Below are 12,856 nucleotides of genomic sequence, written 5' to 3'. Positions count from 1 at the left end.
TTGGCTAAAACGTCGCCTACATCCTCTAAATTATATTCTTCCACCAGTGCTGCTAAATGCAGCGCACTTACATCGAGACCATGCTGCTTACGGGCTCTGTCTTCCACTTTGCAGACACAGTTGAAGTCTCCCATCATGACTATGGTTTTTTCACCCTTCAAGTGACATTCCAAGCTTTCACAAAACGCCCTCCGCTCGGCTGTTCTATTTGGCTCGTAAATGCAGATAACACGCCACTTCATAGTACAAAACAAAAAATCACACATTATAATGCGCCCGCTATCATCACTAAATACATTTTCAACAGATATACCAACATTATTCCGGAGAAAAAGCGCACAGCCCCCAGCTCTTCCAACAGAATGGGAAACGCACACATAATATCTAGTCATGAAAGTTTGCACTAGGCGGTCCGTCCCTTCCTCAGTTTCAACCTTTGTTTCCTGAACCGCAATAATGTCGAGATTCTTTTCGATGAACAAGCGGTTAAGCTGACATTGTTTCCTCCTATAGCCGTAAGACACCGCACGTTAATCGTGCCTACGTGTAAGGGTGTTTCAAGGCGTAACTCCATTTCTACATGAAAGAGATCACAATCTATGCACTGCTATTGTCGGCTATGAAAGGTCACTCACATTGCCTTCACGTGTCTGCAGTCAGCTTGCACGCTTGAATGGCATTCCATCCACATAAGAATGGATAGTTGGGCGAGTTGGTACGGTAACATATTCTTGACATAAGCGCGAAGAAGACACGAACGGTGTCTTCTTCGCGCTTTGCAATCATTTATAAATATGTTTGTTATTTCCAATAAAGATTTAGTTGTGGGTTAGCGCTCGTCCTGTCTTCTTCCGCCACCGTCCGTGTCTTCTTCGCGCTTATATCAAGAATAAGAGTCCATCCACAGCCCTGAAGTAGCAGCATTGCCCCCCCCCCCTCCACCGAAACGGGCACAAACACACGCACGTGTGACGTATTAAGTCGGAGGTGTCTCCGACACCTTTTTTTCCGGTGTTGCGTTCCAAATCGGCCGGGTGCATTCTTTGATTGTTTCCCATCGAGGCAGGCCCTTCTATCAGCGTCGCCCAGACGGCGACAGTCCCCAACACCGACGAGACGGGCAAACAAGCGCCCCAACTCGGCAGTGCGCATTTTTTGGGTGATTCCCCCGATTCCACCCCATTCATCAGCGGCCGCCTACCTAGCGACGCGGCCCGACACCGGCAGTGACGCGAGGACAAAGGGGCTCACTTAGAAGCGACCGACCACAACCGCCACACTTCGTTAGAAGCGGGGATTAGCGTGAACGCCATTCTCCCGACCCTGGCAAGATGACCATCGGAGGGCAAGAAACTTTCTTTCGTGGAAGGAGTGTCAACCCCCTGTTTCTGGATTGCCTCGTCCTTGCTTCGAATGTGCAACATTAGAGGCGGAGTTCAGTGAACAATATGACCCCCCTGATTGGCCGCATCAAGGTCATCTGATTCCCTAGTCGGGTCAACTAGGGAAGACGAATGTTTTATAAAGAGACACCTGGAGTGCAGTGGTGTGTCCTGACATGTTCTGGTATGTGCTCAGACATGTAGTGAGCTGAGACTTTCAAAGTGCTCCCCCATGGAGTGGGCTTCCATATTTGGAGCCACTGTAATTATGTAGAATAACCCCTTTTTTCTATTGCTCTTACTCCCGCACGTACTCATCCCTTTGTCTGAAGGATCACCGACCTAAACGCTACCCGAGTCTCCACACCGGCGGTAGGTTTGGCGCCGGTCGAAAGGTAGGCCTCCGGCCAGTTGCTGTCTTCACAGGTGGTTCGTACGCACTGGAAGTGCTCAACTCTTGCTCCCCTCCGGCACATTCCTCGTGCGTTCTCTTGGCCGCTGCCGCCGCTTTGCTCGTTTCCGTAGTGTCCATGAGGCATGCATCATCCTGGGAAGTTGTTACGGACGGTTTCTTGGCTGCACTTGCGTCGTTGTTAGTTTCAGCCTCTTTATCATGTGTAGGCGCGACTGATTTCAATATGGCTTCACTCGCGACCTGCTTAAGATCGTGTTTCTCCGTCGTTACCGCCAAGTCGTTCTTCGAAGGCGGCGACAGGGTTGGTCCAGACGCACTGACAATTTCCTCCGCCTCAACTTCGTCCATAAGGTGCTCGTTGACGATTTCCTCATTTTTTGGTTGCCCTGCAACGTTTGCGTACGTGCGTATACGCACTGACTTTCTTCGTGGCAGAACCGTCGACAAACAGAACAACGCGGCACGCGGCCCTCACGCCTGATGTGCCCCGTACCGTTGCACCGAAGGCACAGGGGAGCACGACCTGGCACGACCACTAGCGCCATTATGCCTGCTATTCGTATCTGATGCGGAGGATCATCAATTGTCAAGCCAGGCTTCAGCTTGAGGGACACCGTACGCATAGACGATCCCTTGTCCGTGATACCTTGTACTCGCCAACGTTCTTTTTGGATGTCGGAGACTTTCCCGTACGGAACAAACGTCGCATGTACGTCATCGTCATGCACATTGTGCAGTAACCAGTGCAGCTTTAGCCGCACCTCCCGGTTATGCGGATCCACAACCAAACAGCGTCCGTTCCTTGACTTGAACTTCCGCATATTTCAGCATCTTCTTCGTCGCCTCTCCACTCTCGAACATCACAGCCCAAACGTGGTTCATCTGAAAAGCCCCCAAGGCGACCACCTCAGGGAGCAATTCCAGATGAGCCAGCGTGTCGCGAAATCTTCAACACGAAATGGCCTCGCTTTCACGTCGGCGTGAAGAAAAACGGTGTTTAAAACACACTAACCTGTAGGCAGAGGCGGCAAAACAACGTGGTAGTCCTGTTCAATGGTCTCAGGCATCCTGTTTCCACGGCTTGGCATAGCCACAAACTCCGCCCCTACGGAGCGGGGCATTCAAAGTCCGTACCGAACGGTAGCCGGAAGTAGAATGACTGAGCTAGCAGGCCCCATGCGAAGAATGGATGAAGCAGTTAAACGACAAATGTGAGTCGCTCTTGTTGCGCGTGGGTGGCGGCTGCGCGAGACAAAAAAAAAACCGCCTGCGCATAACGAAAAATAAAAAGTGAAAATAACTACTGAAGGTGTTAGAGCGCGCATAAAAAGAAACACCGTGGCCCGCGCAGGGATCGAACCTACGAGCTTAGCGTTATTAGCACGACGCTCTAACCGGCTGAGCTAGCAGGCCACTTTTCTTTTTCTTTATTGCCGGGCTTCGACACAGTACAACAAATGAACACGCAACAATAGACAGTACGCCAGATCGCTCAAGTGGCCAAATTGCCACTGCGGCCAGGTGTTTTCATTTTAAAATTCCATGAGCACTACCAAAGGCTCCAGCCTTGACAGCCACTCAGGAACATCTTTTTGTGCTTTCAATATCTCCAGAAACCTGTGCACACTTTCGCGGGACTAGATGCGTGCTGGTCTTGCGTCTGGGTCACAAAAATAGCCAGCCATTCGGGAGTGCCACATACTGTGGAGGCTCATCAGCTTAATCTGGTCAAACGGAAAACCATCCTCATTATCTGTTGGCAGGTACCGGATCCCGTAAGAGTCGAGCGCTAATTCTTTTTAATGGTTCTTTGTAGCCCATCCCAAAAATATACCCCTTCCCAGCAGTGAAGAAAAACATGGTCTATTGTCTCAAGCTGCTTGCATATGAGGCAGTGAGAACCCCAAGGTAGAAAGAAACCCCTTTCCTCTAGAAAAGACTTGACAGTTAAAGTTCCAGTGTGTGACATGAAAAAACAAAGGTTTTGGTTCTCGGCAACACCTGCATTTTTTTTACTTTCTTTAAAACATTTCCACCTGGGCCTCCAGAGTATACAGTCCTGTACAAGGGAACGGGAAACACCACATCACAAACATCCTTGTACAATTTTTTTCCTTCTAACGCTACTCAAGTACTCCATCGAAAAACGTATGTTTAGAAATTTGAGACTTACAACAATTTCTCTGAAGAAACCACGAACGCCACCTGAAACATATTGCGTCGTCACCACAAAATCAGGCAATGCTCCCCCGAGTCTTTGTTGACACACCGTACGCAGGAATGGGTCTCTAACATCTCGGAAAAATAAAAAACCTGTTTACAATCTGTCGCACAAACAAATGTCCCAGTACTAAACCACCGGCCTTCACCTGCCGAAACAAGTTGGTGCGGCTGCACCTCTCCCAACTGGACGCCCAAACAAAGACAGGAAAAACTCGGTGCAGTTTCTGCACATTTACTCTGGAAAAATGCAGCACTTGCCTTACGTACCACAACTTGCTGATCAAAAAAAGATTGCACACCGTAGCTCTTGCGAAGACTGATGGACGAGAACTTTTCCATCTGTCCGTTTTTTCTCGCGTCTCTTGCGCCTGCGCTCGCCAGTATGGATCAGTGTCTTTATAAAATTCCAGCGGCACCCCCAAGTACCTTGGTGGCGTCGTAACCCAAGCCACGTTGGCGAATGTGTCTGGGGTCGAAGGCCATTCTCCGCGCCAAAATCCCAGGCACTTACCCCAGTTTACCCCACTTCCGGTTACCTCACTGAAGCGCTTCACTCCTTCGACTGTTCTGGTAATACTTTCCTTGTCCCTGCAAAGAACCGCGACATCATCTGCATAGGCGAGCAATTTAACCTCGGTCGCCAGTACATTGAATCCATGGACTGTATCGTTCTGTATTATATTAAGACATAGCGCTTCTATATAGATGTCAAACAATAGATGGCTGAGGGGAGAACCCTGGCGCACCGAACGTCGTACGTTTATGGGGCCCCCAGCAATTTGTTAACAATTAGCCTCGTAGTGCAGTTGTGGTACGCCAAAGTCACTCCCTCTCAGATGATTGAACCGATATTGATGTTGTCCAATATGCAAAACAAAATACAATGTCGCACACAATCAAAAGCTTTTTCTAAGTCCAACTGTAGTAACGGCACACGTGCATATGTGGCATCACAGCATTAGAGTACACATCGCGCCTTGTGAATGTTGTAAACGGTGGAACGACCTTTGATCCCACACGTTTGGTGAGGGCCGACTATTTCGCCTATAACACTCTGTAGTCTCCCAGCAAGAACTTTCATATAAATTTTATAGTCCACATTTTTCAGGGCGATAGGTCTGTACGACGATACCTGCTTAAGTTTATCTGCTTTATCAGTTTTCGGAATAAGTACAGTATGTGACGTCCCAAACGACTTCGGCAATGCATTTACTTCATATGCCTCATTAAATACTGCAGTCAGCAATGGAGCTAGTTGTTCCTTGAATGCTTTATAGAAGGCTGCACTCAAGCCATCGGGCCCAGGTGACTTCCCAGGGTTTAAATTATCTATTGCACGCTGTACTTCTTGCTCACTAATGGCCGTTTCTAGTCTTAGTTTTCGTTCCTCGTCTAGTCGTGGCATCTCCCTCAGAAAAACTTCTTTAAGCCGGTCCAGGTCAACATTCCGCTGATCAAACAATGCCTGATAATACTCAAAAAAAGCTTGCCCGACTTCTTCATTATCTGTCGCGCTGCGTCCCGCCCATTCTATCTCACTGACGTGATTCCGCCTTGCGTGTGCTTTTTCCATCCCTAACGCCCGCTTTGTGGGCGTCTCCCCCGCGTCTAGTTCCTGCACTCTGGCGTGGACAAGCGCTCCGCGATAGCGTTCTTCTGCATTCAGTTCTAGCTTTTGTTTTATCTTCCTGACGTCATCCATGTATAAGCCATGCGCGTTGCACTCCAGAGCTAGTAATTTTTCTAGCATAGTCTTTAACTGCGTTTCATTTATTTTTTCCTGGTACCGCATGCAGCTCACCCTTTCAATAGCTTTTATTTTGATCTGTTACTTGCATAGTTCCCATTCTTGGCCCAATTCATGCATTCCACCACCAGTGACTTTACTAATTTCTTCCTCCGCAACTCTGGTGAATTCTAGATCATTGAGCAGTAGGTTGTTCAATTTCCAAAAGTCCCACTGGAAACAGCTGCCTCGTTGTGTGGCTCCAATGGAACATTCAACCATGCAATGGTCCGAGAAAGGCGCAGGCACTACGTCATAGCCATGGCACTTTGGGATCAAGCATGCAGACACGTAAATCCTGTCGAGTCGAGCGTGGCTGGTACCCTTGGAAATGAGTGTACTTAAGCTGGCTCTTGCTCACGAGACCATCGCCCGCATCCTCCAAAGCAAAATCGTCAATTAAACGAAAAAGAACCTCAGTACTTTTATCCCTGAAGGTGCGCACGCTAGTTTTGTCACTGGGGCTCAGAACACAATTGAAGTCGCCCAACAGGATGAGCTGCCTTTCCATGTTCATATATTGCTGAACGGATTCGAAAAAGGCCGCCCTCTCATCAACTGCAGTGGGTGCATATATGCAGACAGCGAGCCACTGAGCAGAGCAAAACACAATATCACTGACAACTCCTCGTCCCGAAGGAAGTGAAAAATGCGACTGATACAGGAGAACTGGCAGCTTTTTCACAAACAAGACACAACCGGCAGAAGTACCAACTGCGTGACTGACAACAGCCCAAAACCTAGACGTGAAACGCCGCATCATGCTCTCGGTCTCTTCGACCCCTTCGACCTTTGTCTCTTGTATACCAAGCATATCGATACCTTGCTCAGTTAAAAGGCGCAGCACTTGGCTCTGCTTTTTCTTCGTGGCTAAACCTCGCACATTTAGACTGGCAACTTTAAGCTTAAGCGTAAGAGCAGAAGCAATTTTGCAGCGGTTAGCAGAGAACGAGAGCATAGCGCTTACCTTTCGCGTCTAGCGCGTCGCTAGACACTTGTTGTCACCGGTACCGTCTGTTTGGGCAGGTCGGCGACCTTGTTTCAAGGCCTGCTTTTCGGCGACTCTTGCGTCCGTCGGTACGATTGGTTTTGGTCTTAAGCCTAGTCGTCTCCCTTGCGCCGTTTTCGTTGGAGGCTCCTCATTGCTAGCGTCTGTCGCTTGGTCCTTTTCGTTCCCGCGTTCGGTGTGCGTGCGTTTCGCTGCGCTGGTGACGCTCGTCACTCGGGCGCCGCTCTTAACGAGGGGCTCCTAGCTGCTCCCTGGTTCCGATGTGTCCGGCTCTTGTAGGCCCTCTGCATCACTCGCCCCTCCGCCTTCTGTTCCTTCACCGTGTGTCATTGTCGGTTGTTTGCTTTCTTCGTTGGACAAATTTTTGCCTCTTCCTTCAAGAGCCGAAGAATTAGGAGTCTCTGCTGGCTTGTCTTCCCCGGCTCCTTTTTCAGCTTCTTCCACCTCGACAACATCCAAGTGGTGGTCCGCCACCTCCACCGTCGATGCGGATCCTGTAGCCGCTGCGTACCTCCGTACGCACGCCGCATCACCATGGCCGAACCGTCTACATTTTGAACACCGTGGTATCTTGCACTCTCGGCGCACGTGGCCCGTGCCGCGGCAGCGCAAGCACTGCATCGGCCGTCCAGGCGCCACTACCAGGGCCAGCTCTCCTGCAACTCTTATCTGGTGTGGCAGGTCCTCGACCTTCATCCCAGGCTTCATCTTTAGAACCACGGTTCTGGTCGTTGAACCCTTTTGCTGGACGCCTTGAACACGCCACCGCTCACGGGTCACTTCGGTCACTTTTCCAAACGCCGCTAGCGCCGTCCGAATATCCTCATCGGTCACGCCGTGAAGCATCCAGTGGAGCCACAGCTTCACCTGTTGATCCTCCAGGTCCAGGATGAGGGACCAGCGTCCCTTCACTTTTAGCTCTTTGAAGGCGAGAAGCCGCTTCGTTGCTTCCGCGCTGCTCAAAGTCACAGCCCAGACGTGGTTGATTTGGTACGCCCCCAACGCCACCACGTCAGGGAGCGTTCCGGTCTAGGTCAGCACGCATCGAAAATCTTCGGCTCTAAACGGTCGCACTCGTACGTCTCCGTGCAAAAACCCGTGTTTAAAACAACACGTCCGGTGGGCAGAGTCGGCAAAATAACCTGACATTCGCTATCGTCCACTTCGTCAAGCCTGTTTCCGCGACCGCCCACGGCCGCTATCGCCGCTCCGCTGGAGCTCAGGATTCCTGCGTCCGACGCACACGACAGCCGACGAAAGAATCGAGCTAGCAGGCCACATGCGAAGAATGAATCAAGCAGTTAAACGACAAATGTGAGTCGCTCTTGTTGCGCGTGGGTGGCGGCTGCGCGAGACAAAAAACCGACTGCGCCCAAAGAAAAAAAAAAGTAAAAATAACGACTGAAGGCGTTGGAGCGCGCATAAAAAGAAACACCGTGGCCTGCGCAGGGATCGAACCTACGGCCTTTCGCGTTACAAACACGACGCTCTAACCGACTGAGCTAGCAGGCTTTTTTTTTCTTTGTCGCCTGTTTTGACAGAAATACACTAAACCAAAAAAAAACGTGAGTACACGTATAAAATACATCAGTCACACTTGACTGACGTGGTCATATTAAAATCTTTTCAAATTTACAAGGTCATCAAGAATAGCCACCCATTCAGGAGGCTCGATTTGCGCTTGATAATGTTCTCTAACATCTGCAATACTGAGAATGGAATTTTCACGTGTCGTGCGAACATTTATATCAGCATCACGGACCGACATTCTTGTCTTCCACAAGCTGTGGAGGCTCAGGAGCATGAACGTATCGTACGGTATTTCACGTTCATTATCAGTGGCCAAGAAACGTATAGCTATCGGTGTGATTGGAAGATCTTATTTGAGCGTTCGTTGTAGGATGTCCCAATGAAATATTGCATCCCAACAGTCAATGAAAGCATGATCAATGGTCTCCGGTTTTTTGCAGAGTAAGCAGTTAGCTCTGCATGGCACGTAAACCTTTTTCTGTTCTAACCATGTCTTTAGTGGCAATGTATTGGTATGCAATTTAAAAAAGAAACTTGTAACTGTAGATCTTACGGGCATCCTTCTTACTCTCTTCAAAACGTCATTTCCTGGTCCTCCACAGTTTACAGTTCGGTATATAGGTATTGGCAACATAACATCTACTAAATCCTTATAGAGCTTTTTCTTTGTGATGGTATATAAATATTCCAAGGAAAACCTCCCATGTAAGATACGAAAAGACATAACCACTTCACGCATATATCCAGTCACACTTTGCCCTCTATCTTCACAAGACGCTATAATGAACTCTGGCAGAGCTTTTGCCAGCCGTACTTGAAATACTGTTTGCAAGAAACCATCACTTTGGTCTCGTAAAAAGAAAAAGCGCGACACAAGCTGCTTGATATACAAGTGAGTGAGACCCAGTCCACCACTGCGAACTGACCGAAACAAATTACTGCGGCTGACCCTTTCCCAACTGGAACCCCAACTAAACACAGCGAATACCCTATGTATCTTTTGCACATTCACTCTAGACAGGAACAGAATTTGCATAACATACCACACTTTGGCCACTAAAAACAAGTTACAAGCACTAGCGCGGCCGAACATTGACAAGCCTCGTCCCATCCAGCCACCTGTTCTTTCCTTCATCTTATCAGTTTCGTCCAACCTAATCCTTGTTATCTTTGTAATGCTGGAGTGGCACTCCCAGATATTTTGCTGGTGTGGGCGTCCAGCGTGCCGATATAGAGAAACATACTACGTAAAGAGCGGACACTGCCGTAGGGCCTTGTGGCCCAGCTACTGCACTGCTACCAGCGCGACCAGCGGCTGGTCAGACCGTCAATTTTGTCTTCCGAGATTTGGGACGCCTGGTTTGGCTCGGTTTTGGTTTTGACAGCAGCGCTTTTCAACATGATTTACCTAGCTGTTTAAGTGTTCAACTACGTTGTCTTTAGTGAAGCCCTGGTTCTGTGTTTTTGGCATAAACAGGCGTATAAACTAGCAGATCGCAATCTTTTTACTAAACAAAAACAACCAAGGTTGTCGATGTACCATGCAAAACGGAATTTGCTCATGCGAACAGCATAAAATCATGCGGTCAGAGATTTTGTTGTTGTTTTTGTTCTCACTTTTTTGCCGTTCTTCTGAATTACACACAACAGGAAGCAGTAGTGGCACAGTACAAAATTCTTAATTTTTCCTTGTTTACAAGCGTACTACCAAGATCCTATTGCACACAACTAATTTCAGTACATATCCTTAAAATTGCAGGTAAAGAGCAGGCAGAACAAGAATGGTTTAGCAATGACAGAAACGCGTTATGTACAGCCCGCGCTTACGAACCAACCTCGGTGGGCGCCGAAGCATATATTGTATGCTACGCACGCAAAAATACACTCCATCAGCATCAATAAACATCTCTTTAACAATGTTGAACGCAAACAACTGCAAATTCTTAGTGCAGACAAAAGGATGCAACTTACCGCAGCAGCGAACCGGCGTGTTGAAAGCGCGGCGAGGTGGGCGTATCCAGCGGCACATGACCGGAGCAGCCGGCGCAGCATCAACGTTTCTGTGGAGACGGGACACCACAGAGGGGACGTCATAGAGAAATATATGACGCGTCGATGCAGCCCGCTGGAGGCATGATAACCTGTCTATCTTTGAAGCGAAGTGGAAGCGCTTGTCGCTACGCCATCTGGCGGGTGGTCAGACCCTCAATTGCTCGGCCGCGAAACGGCCCTTGTGGCCACTCTTTACGTAGTATGTTTCTCTATGGTGCCGATGCAAAACAATCTGGCGTTACGTCCCAATGACCATGCCATATGCCACAGCTTTTTTCCCAATTTATTTCATATCCTGTTTGCTTGCAGTACTCTTTTGTCACGCAAACGACTTCTCGGATACTTTCTCGATCATCGCAGAAAACAGCAATGTCATCCGCCTACGCCACCATTTTTACTTCGGTCCTTTGCAGTCTAAATCCTCTAATATTCTCGCTACAGATCACGGCTAAACAGAATGGCTCAAGGTACACCGCAAAAAGCAGGGGGCTGAGCGGACATCCTTGCCGGACGCTGGATTTGACTGAAATCCTTTCACTCAGGTTTTTCTTAATGATAATCTGTATAGTACCGTCCCGATATGCCATTTTTACTCCTTCCATAATAACATTGCTAACGTTTACGTAATTAAGAATAAGAAACAGCACTTCATGTGACACTCGATCAAATGCCTTCGCTAGGTCAATCTGCAGCATGGCAACTCGACTTGAAAAGGCGTCACAGCATTCGAGTACACTGTGTGCCACATGAGTGTTGGTGGAAATGGTGCGCCCTTTGATGCCACATGTTTGGTGTGGCCCGACAATATCGTTGATCACAGTTTGTAGCCTCTTCGCCAGGATTTTCTTTAATACTTTGTAGTCTGTATTTGTAAGACTAATTGGTCTATATGAGCTTACTGATAGCAGCTTCTCGTGTTCGTCTGTTTTTGGGATTAGGACCATATGGCCTCTACAAAATGATGTAGGTACTTGCTTTTTCTCGTATGCCTCAGCGAACACTTCTAATAATAGATATGACACTTCAGGTGCGAAAGCTTTATAAAAAGCAGATCCTAGCCCATCCGGCCCCGGCGCCTTTCCGTCAGCCAGCTCTTCTATCGCATGCTCGATGTCACGTTTGCTGACCTGTTCTTCTAATCTCTCTCTTACGTCATCATCAAGTTGCGGCATGGCATTCAAGAAATCTGTTTCAAAACCTCAATCCACCAGTTTCCTTTCACCAAAAAGTTTCCGATAGTGCTCTGCAAAGGCGTTTTCTATCCTTATTTGATCCGATGTGATCTTATCATCATACCTGATTTGTTGAATTTCATTCTTCGTAGCATACCACTTTTCATCGGCCAGGGCGCGTTTGTTTGGCCTCTCATCGACCCATAGCCTCTCTGCTCGCGCCCGGATCACAGCAGCCTTATATTTTCTAATGTCAATTGCTTCCAATTCGTTTTTAACGGTGCTAATATCACCTGTAAACTTTCCAGGTTCGGCACTCTCCATCTCAAGCAAGAACTAGAGCTGTCGTTGGAGCTCCTTTTCCTTAATTTTTTCATTGTGGCGCCTAACACATCCCCTTTCAATCGCGATCATTTTAACTTTAATTTTTAGCTCTTCCCATGCTTCCGCATAGTCCCTTGGCTGGTCGTTTAATACTTTTGCTATTTCTTCTTTTACTCTGGTAACAAAGCATTCATCTTCCAAGAAGGTTTTGATTAAATTTCCAAAGCTGCCAGTTGAAACGCGACTGTTTTGGTCGGGTGCCAATGGTAAAAAACACCATACTATGATCGCTGAAAGAGACCGGCTGTGCTACATAGCCGTTACATATTGGTACAAGGTCAAGCGAAACATACGCTCTATCCAATCTCGCCTGACTGTCGCGCTGACAATGCGTATATTGCAGTTGTGTTGTACCGATTAAGAGACGGCCAACATCTTCTAAATTGTATTCCTGAACTAAGTTGTTCAAAAACAGAGCACTTTTGTCCCGCACTGCGGTTCGCTTAGCGCGATCTTGAGCATAACAGACGCAATTGAAGTCCCCAAAAAATATGATATACCTATCGCTATTACAACTTACTATTCAACTTCGGCGAAAAACACATTTCTTTCATGCATATCATTGGGCGCATACACACAAATAAGTCTCCACTGAAAACCACTGAAAGAAAAATCAAAAACGATAAGACGACCAGTTTCACTTACAGTGAGCGCTTGCTCAGTGATACCCAAACTCTTTCGTATCAAAAGTAAACAGCCCCCGGACGTCCCCACAGCATGGCACACACAAGTGTTATAATACATCATAAAAGTGGCTACCATGCGATCAGTTTGTTCTTCGCTTTCAACCTTTGTCTCTTGTACTGCAACAAGATCCAGTTCATTTTCTGCAAGGAGGCGGCTGACCTGATATTGCCGACGGCTTGCGGCAAGGCCACGTACATTAAGCGTGGCCACTCGCAG

General features: G+C 48.0%; 2 non-coding genes across 2 annotated transcripts; both read right to left on the bottom strand.

The window, feature by feature from the left end:
* Positions 1-3,136: 3,136 nt before the first annotated feature.
* Trnai-aau (transfer RNA isoleucine (anticodon AAU)) lies at positions 3,137-3,210 on the bottom strand. The gene has a single exon. It is a non-coding gene; the product is annotated as a tRNA-Ile (tRNA).
* A 5,042-nt stretch (positions 3,211-8,252) lies between these two features.
* Trnat-ugu (transfer RNA threonine (anticodon UGU)) lies at positions 8,253-8,327 on the bottom strand. Its single transcript has one exon. It is a non-coding gene; the product is annotated as a tRNA-Thr (tRNA).
* Between the last annotated feature and the right edge of the window lie 4,529 nt (positions 8,328-12,856).

This window comes from Dermacentor silvarum, chromosome 1 (genome assembly GCF_013339745.2).
Source record: "Dermacentor silvarum isolate Dsil-2018 chromosome 1, BIME_Dsil_1.4, whole genome shotgun sequence".
Lineage (NCBI taxonomy): Eukaryota > Metazoa > Arthropoda > Arachnida > Ixodida > Ixodidae > Dermacentor > Dermacentor silvarum.
This window is presented reverse-complemented; position numbering and strand designations above follow the sequence as displayed.